Source organism: Octopus bimaculoides, chromosome 2, assembly GCF_046866305.1.
Source record: "Octopus bimaculoides isolate indiv1 chromosome 2, ASM4686630v1, whole genome shotgun sequence".
Classification (NCBI taxonomy): Eukaryota; Metazoa; Mollusca; class Cephalopoda; order Octopoda; family Octopodidae; genus Octopus; species Octopus bimaculoides.
Window position 1 is genome coordinate 105,920,403 of NC_142929.1, and position 6,680 is coordinate 105,927,082.

Below are 6,680 nucleotides of genomic sequence, written 5' to 3' on the forward strand. Positions count from 1 at the left end.
ACACACATATATAGTAATATGTATATTGGTAAGCAGGATCCAGTCCATCAATCTAGATTTGTAAATTATCAATTTGTGGTTTAAAATTCCCAAATTTTCAGAAAGATGCACTGTCAACAAAATTATCCAGTCTCAGAAATTTGTCAGGTTTTTAACATCAGGCTCTGATTAATTACTTTCATGTGCATAATTATTTATCGTTACTTCTTTATTTTTGAAAATAATTAACCATTGGTAAGTTTTAATCACGATATATCTTTACATATTACATTAATTTTTGTACTGTTAGCATTTGATGAAGCAGCTAAACCAGAACAGTATTTTATGATGATGATTCAGTTCTTAGTATTTTATGTTGTTAATTTCATTAAAAAAGAAAATGTTGTCATTGATTGACCCTGGTTAATTCTACATGAGTAGATATAAGGTATGAAGATAGCTGGTCAAAGGAATTTTCACTATAATATACTAACACTTAAAACACAATATCCATTTTAAAAGCAGTTTAAAATTTGCTTAGAGAGATATGACCTTATACAAAAAACAACCAAGTAGCTTTGGGAAAGTTTTTTTGTTGGTTCAACTTGAAAGGAATTACTCATGCTATATTACACTGCTATATTTTAGAAGAATTATCTTTGGAAACATTAAAAACATAATCAATACATCAAAACTTCTAAAGTTTGATACAAAGGACTTCAAAACTTGTCTTCAATCAGCTTACACACACACACACAATGTGTGTGTGTGTGTAATTCGTTGATGAATGTATATAAATGATCATAATCATTGATGGCATTAGGAAAGGCACCCAGCTATAGAAACAATGCCAAAGCTGATATGGAGCATGATGCAGCCCCGCAGCTCACTGGGTTCCATCAAAGCATCAAACCCATGCCACCATGGAATATGGACGTAAATGATGATGATGGCATTCAAAAGATGATATGCACCCTAACATATATGGTATAAATCCAACACATTTTAATAAAATCTACCATCCATTTCCCTTTCCCAGCTACAAATTTCAAATAAATATAGACATGATTTGTATGAGTCCAAGACAAAAACACATGTCGTGCTTTTCCTTCTTTGTTTTTTGATATTCTGTATATTACTTAAACAGCCTAAACAGCTTATTTGGTCTGCTTTAATTAACAGCATAATTTTAAAAGAAAATGATTCAATGCCTTTTTTTTTTACCATACTCACATGGGTTAGATAATTTTATAAACTTCAGCATCCATATTGTTGGAACCCTTATTTACAGCTGAATATCTTTCCTTTTGCCATTCATACAGTTGCTGTAAATACTTCCAAAGTAATTTATCTTCCCAAAAGGTTTTAAACCTATGTCATGTGAATGGATAGTCCATTGTGTTTCTTCAATATGGAATTAATAATTTCTTAAATGACTCACAACCACTGCCTCATCATGACATTTATTTATTCTTAGAACTGACAAGCTGTTCTAATTTTCTGCTCTATCTTGATGTGTCTAAAGTTGATATATTCTCCAGAAAGTTACTTGAATGAAGACACAATTCTTCAAGTATTATACTGAAATTGTTAATCATTTACCATCATATAAACATTGTTGCAGTTATGAGCTATGTGCCTTGCACAAAATGTAATTCAATGCTGATAATTTAACTCCTTTAGTAATGTTTAGTACCAGTGTTAATTTAAAGTTGTGGCCATGTACCTATGCTAGAAACAATTATTATTTACCTTGTTGTTGCTTTGTTTTATACAAACTATTCTAAATCTCATCCAGAGACCCAAAGTTAAAGTACATTGGATATTATATTATTTATGTTTAGCAATGATATATTGTCAAGAAAGAGGACCAGATTCTGAGGACTAAAATTCTGTTAAATTTGTAATATTTCGATTTTGAAAAAGATTTAAGGGAATCTGATCTTTTCAAATGGACTGGGGTTTTTTTATGGTATGGGCAGTACCGATAAGAACAACAACAACAACTATTATTATTATTATTATTATTATTATTATTATTATTATTTTCAAATTCCGCCTTTCATCCTTTTGGGGTCGATAAATTAAGTACCAGTGGAGTACTGGGGTTGATGTAATCAACTAGTCCCCTCCCACTAAATTTCAGGCCTTGTGCCTATAGTAGAAAGGATTATTATTAAGGCAGCAAGTTAGCAAAACCATTAGAGTGCCTAACAAGATGCTTAGCAACATTTCATCTGTCTTTGCACTCTGAGTCCAAATCCCACCAAGGTCAACTTTGCCTTTCATCCTTTTGGGGTTGATAAATTAAGTACCAGTGAAACACTGGGGTCGATGTAATCAACTAGACCCTTCCCTGAAAATTTCAGGCCTTGTGCCTATAGCATAAAGGATTATTATTATTTTGATTTTGTATTTGGTTAAGGGTCACGGGTTAGCAGAACAGTTAGAACATCAGATCAAATACCTTAGGGTATTCATTCCTACTCCTTACATTCTGAGTACTTTTCTCACTGAAGTTAACATTGCCTTTCATCCCTTTGAGATTAATAAAGCATGAGTCAAGTACTGGGGGTGATTTAATCAATTAACTCACTCCTCCAGAAGTTTTTGCCTTGTAACCTGTGTTAAGAATTATTTAGAGCAGTGGATAGCAGAATCATTTGCACTTTTGACAAAATAGTCTTACAGCATTTACATGTTGAATTCAGATCCCAACATGGTCAACATTTTGCTTTTCATCCCTCTGGAGTTGATGGAATAAATTACCAGACAGCTACTGGGGTCAACAGTACTGACTAATCCCCTCCCTTCAAAACTGCTGTCCCTGTGCCAAATTCAGAGACCATTGTTATCATTTTTGAATTGCCAGAGACTGTGGTGCAGGACTAAAAGATTTCTTATAGTCATTATGCCCTTTGTATTCTGAGTTCAAATTTCACAAGCCTCGACTATGTCTTTTATTCCTCTAGGCTTAATAAAATAAGTTACCCATAATATACTGGAATTGGTATCTTCTTCTCTATAAATATGTGGGCTTGTGCCAAAGCTAAAATACATAATTCTTAAGGGTGAGTTACAATAGCATAAACAGAAAACCATTGATTTAAAAGCTCAGATTATTTAGTTTTATTCTGTTACACTCTGATTTCAAATCCTGCCAGGATCAACATTGTCTTTCATCCCTCAGGGGCCAATATAAGTGTGAGACATATATTGGTTTTCAATCAGTCAGCTATATTCCTCCCTATTAATCTGTGGCCTTGTGGCAATTTGCAAAAATCATGACTATTTGTGTCATAGTTTACAGTTTCCAATGACAGCTAGTTTCTGTTCTTGAATTTACTTCATTCATCAATATATCAAAAGATCATTTTGAAAACAATAGAAGCTGCTGTGCCTTTTGTTTCTCTCTCTCTCTCTCTCTCTCTCTCTCTCTCTATCTCTTTCTCTCTCTCTCTCTCTCTCTCTCTCTCTCTCTCTCGTTTTATATATATATATATAACTTTTTTGAAACAGTGGATCTCAAAGTACATCAAGCTATAAACAATAGCATGGATATATATATATATTTTATATATGTATATATAATAATATTAGGGATAAAATCCAAAATTACAGGTAAAAACTCAATTAAAATCAATTTATTAAAAATTAAAATTAAATTAAGTTTCACAGTATAAAATATATATAAATATATATGTGACAGTGGATTTTCATCGATGAGTTCATGAACCTTGGTTCTTTTCCCTAAAACTATATATATATATATACATGTATATATATATATATATATATATATATATATATATAATATAATTATATATATATATATATATAGCTCAATGGGTCTGTAATTAATGCTATTTGCAGAAACTATTATTAGATCTCTATGTTTACAATAGATTACTTCACCTATATAAAAACTAACTGAATTGTGCCTAAATTTTAGCTAGGGAGAAGCAACAAAAACAAAGAATTTCCTCTAAAAACAAAGTTTTCCCTATATTATAAACATGTTACATCTCCCAAACATTCTTTCAAGCATACAGTTAATACCATTATTTATAGGAAGATACAACTCCTTATAATAAGTATTGTTCTGAAAGTCACTGAATTGTTGAAACACCACACATCTTATGATTTCATCTTCATATCAAGATTCAAAAAAATATACACAAGAATAAATTACCATTGCTTTCTCCAGCTTTACAGAAAATTTGAACCCAGCACTGCAAACTGACAAACAGATATGAAATATTGAGTTTACATGTTGTTAACATCTCTATGAACTGATTCAGTTGAATTTATCACTTCCAAAATTTAGAGCCAACATTGAAATATTGCTGAAACTTCTCCTGGTAGATATTTTCTACATATTGGTTTGGGTTTCTAGAACAGTTATCCATTTGAGTGTAAGACATTTTTTTTATCATTGATACTAGGGTATGCGACACTGAACTATTAGTGTTGATTGACCATTCATATATAAATAAAAAATGGTGAAGAGAGTTTTATTCCCTCTTGATATCTATTAATCTATGTGTAAAATACTTGACATTCAACCATATTTGACTTCCAATTAAACTGACTATTTCTCTTATTCATCAAGATCAGCATCTCTCTCTCTCTCATTATTCATATCTCCCTAAAATTGCTTTTTTTCTTTTACATTTTATTTCTACCTTTAAGTACATGACATAAAAGAAACTAAAATCAAAATCTAAACATAACAGAAGCAATGAATTCATTACCCCTAATACATGCACACTTAGCATACACAGCTAGACAGATAGATAGATACATAGTTGGATGGATGGATAGACAGACCAACAAACAGACAGATAAACAGATTAACTTAGTATTGGGCAGCAATTATTTGTTTGCATTTAAACAAAATGTTAGTGTAGTTATAAAAGAGTTATTTCTTTCTATATACATTTTTCATCTTTATCAACACTTTGTTTAAATGTAATACAAGTACACACATATATACGTCTGTTTATACTTCATGCAAAAATGTAAAGTACACAATACACATAAGTGCCAAAAGTGTGTAGAGTCTTCTATATTTGTGTGTTGATAAACAAGATTATTTCCTCATACCCAAAGGTTTTGTACAGATGATGTTAATCAACCAAACTTACTAATGAGTAAGGTTGATATCAGTTGATAAGGAAATTTACTCACGCACAATGATAATATATATATATATATATATATATATTATATATATATATATATATATATAAATCAATTTTAAAGAATTTTAGACTTTGCATATTTAACTGTTTAGCTTAGTTAATATAATTATTTTTCACCTTCATTTTCTTTTTACTTTAGTCCCCTATTTTATATATCATTTTTATTTCTTTATCATTTAACTTTAGAAATTCATTTTTTATTACAAGAGAACATTTGGCATTATTCAAACATATCCATATATGTTAACCAAACATAAACCTGTATATTAAAATAAACTCTATTTGAATTGTATCTAGCTGCCACTAATCAATCACTGCCTTTTTTGGACATCCCTTAATATATTATGGTCCCTATATATATGTAATATTATTATAGATTAAGTTTATGTATTTCTATACCTATTTCTCTTATAATTTGGCATTAAATTAATACTCTTGATATAACAAATATATTGTTATAAAAAGAATTTTATAATCATTTAAGATTCTGTCACAATATAAAGTGTATAAATAGAAGACATATTTTTATCTGGCCGAGGGGAAAAGTTTCCTAACAGTAAAATATTTCTAAAACCAGTCATAATTTTTTTAAATGTACATTATCCAATATTAAAATATAAGGAAGTTTCATAAACTGAAAGCAGTGTTGGTAGGCATGACATTTCATATACTTAAAGATGGAAAAAAATCTGCTAAGAACATGTTAAAAATTTGTATCAGTGTATAATACACATATTGCATGATTTTACACACATACACACATATACACACACATGCATACACACACATCTACACATGGCAAGCTGTTAAAGACTGAAATGATTCTTTAGGCTTCCAGCAGGCAAATATAGGGTATGTGCATATAAGGGGAATTGGGTGGAGTAACCAAGTAGAAATGGTAAATGATTCTTATTTTCATAATTAGCTGGTTATTATTATGTTTCAGCTAAGCACTGGCATTTTAAAACTGGATGCGATATTTATTACTGCTTGCTCCCTGCTCACCTGTGGATAACAATGATAACACCATGAGGTGTCAGTACAACTCTCAATATCTAGCCTGCCTACTATAATTTATGATATGAACATATTTGGAATTTTCTAAATGTCTGTATCTGTGTCTATAGTTAATGATGGGCACAATCATAAGGCTCAAAGTTCAATCCTATTGCATGCTACTCAGGCAAATATCTTTTTATTATAGCCCTGGGTGGACCCAAGCTTTGAGAGTGAAACTAAGTTGAGAGAAACTATGTGAAAGTCATCAGATGAACTGCACCTATAATCTAAATGGCCATCCTTATTACACATGTCACACTGAATATGCCTCTATTAGCAAAAGTCTCTATGGAGTACTCAGTTACTAATGCTCCAATTCAATAGAGAGGTAGTTTTGTTGGTCAAATAAATGAGATGCTTCATCATTCAAATTCACACAAGATTTATTCATCAAGAACTAATGACATGCAGTAACTGGAGTTCATAAACATCATGGAA